Genomic DNA, 2,069 nt, shown 5'->3' on the forward strand with positions numbered 1-2,069 from the left:
AGGCAAAAGCAGTCCGCTGAGTGACCCCGAGCCGAGCACTATCCCAGTGCGCCCGGGGTCTCTCTGAATCCAGGTCGTCACCACGCAGCTATGTGTGGGTGCAAATGCCGCGCAGGGAGGCTTCCCCACCACCCCCATGAGTTTCTGGGCGTCAGCTGGGTCCCGGGCAAGCCATGAATCCGCAGCCCGTCCCTCCACTCGGGGTGAGGTAGGTATCTCCCTAGGTATGGCTGTTGGCCCCCTTGAAGCAGCCCAGGGTCCACGCAGCCTTGCCACGGACAAGCCGTGGTGCAAAGGCCCAGTTTCTCCCAGGTGCCCCTCAAGGGTTACCACCTTGCCTTTCCCCTTTCACCTGGACGTCACGCAGCCTTGCCACGGACAAGCCGTGGAGCGAAGGCCCAGCAACTACCAAGTGTCTGGTTTTTCAGGCGCCCTCTAGCTAGTCCCAAGTGTATTTCTACACTTGATCTTAGCCAAAAGGCCGAGAAGCGATAACCAGAATGGTGCGTATTCACACCTCCCGAAGCAATCTACCTGGCTGACCCGGACCGGGGTCTTCCCTTGCACCATCGCTTGAGGCCCTTTCACCTCTTTTTCTGACTCCTAGCGAGAGCTCAGCATGTGCCCATAGAAAGGAGGCCCTGGCCTCGGGCCTTCTCCCGGCTCCCTGAGTCCTCCACGGCTCTCGCCTCGTTAGGCATCACTTAGCATACTCAGGTTGTCCTCTTTCTAGTATTTGCATGCCCCGACCCTTCCTGTCTACTGCTTCCAGCTGGCTGGCCGGAAAGCCTGGCAGCCGGGGGATGCTGGGAATCAGGCCAGGATGCCCTGGCCAGCTCCCCGACAGGAAGTGGCCGCCGCCTCGCCCTCGCCTGCCCGAGACACTGCTGCCCTGTAGCCAAAGGTCTATAGATAAGGCTTGGCCGTTCGCGGCCGTTCGGGGACGGGCTGGGCGGGCAAAGAAGGAAAAGGACTCTGTATTTTCCTTCTTTGCTCAGAGAAGCCAAGGGCAGTGTCACTTCTCTGCCTGCCTCCCTCTCTCTGTCTCTCTGTCTCTACCTCGATCCTACTGACTTGCTGGAAAACTTTCTCCATTCGTTCCCCAGTGAAATGGATCCAAAAACGAATGAAACTGTGTTGCTGGAAAAGCAGTCTCCTTCTGACATTTTTCTCTTTCAAAGTGCAGCGTCTGGATGGAGAAGGAAATAAAAATAAAAGAAAGTTCCAGAAAACGTGAAAAATACATAAATAAATAAATAACGCGGGTTTGCGGCAGATGAATAAAATAAATAAAGCAAGACAGGGTGACCAGGGTGGTTTTATTCTCACGCAAACACAGTAGCGCCACTTTACAGGGTTTGGTAGTGAAGCGCCACTTTCGTTTTCTCATCTATCTTCCAACAGCATTGTTTTCCCTGGGTGGGGAAGTGCACCATTCCTGGAGGTACTGCAATACCAGGTTGATGCGTGGAGTGGACAGAGCAAGCTCCTATTCCATCTCCCTGTTCCAAAAATGTATTTAATATATGGGCCCCAGGTAGAGGACGCATCAGATATTAAACTGATAAGAACAGATTGTTTTTTTTGGAAAAAATATACTTTATTTATAAATTTTTGTTTGTCACAAGTACATGTTAACCAATCCCATTTTGGGTGGCATACTTTTTAACTGGACTAGGTGTTGCACGCAGGCAGAAACCTGTCCGTTTTCCATCTAGATATATGTTTCATTGTAAGAAGACACTTTTATGCTAAAGTGTATTTCTAAAGTTTTTAGTTTACCCATTCTGCCCATTTTTTTTGTTTCCATATTTTTTCAGCTTCTTGTTTGCCTTGTTTTTTAATATCCACATAATAAAAAACCATTACTTTATCCAATGCAATGTTAATACAATCTTTGGTGGAAAAGTTCTTGTGTTGGTAGATTCCCAGGTTTCTTGTTGTCCATAGGCTTTCTTTCACACATGATATAATTTTCAACAGTATGTTGTGTGTGTCTTTGGTACATGTGGTGGGGAAGCCATACAAGATAAGTTCATAGGTTATGTTTGTTTGTCCTGTGATCCCTT

The 2,069-nt window shown here is 49.2% G+C and overlaps 1 pseudogene; it reads right to left on the bottom strand.

Moving 5' to 3' along the window:
• Nucleotides 1-1,422: 1,422 nt before the first annotated feature.
• Nucleotides 1,423-1,597, bottom strand: LOC146816849 (U2 spliceosomal RNA; annotated as a pseudogene).
• Between the last annotated feature and the right edge of the window lie 472 nt (nucleotides 1,598-2,069).

This window comes from Triturus cristatus, chromosome 6 (assembly GCF_964204655.1).
Source record: "Triturus cristatus chromosome 6, aTriCri1.1, whole genome shotgun sequence".
Taxonomy (NCBI): Eukaryota; Metazoa; Chordata; class Amphibia; order Caudata; family Salamandridae; genus Triturus; species Triturus cristatus.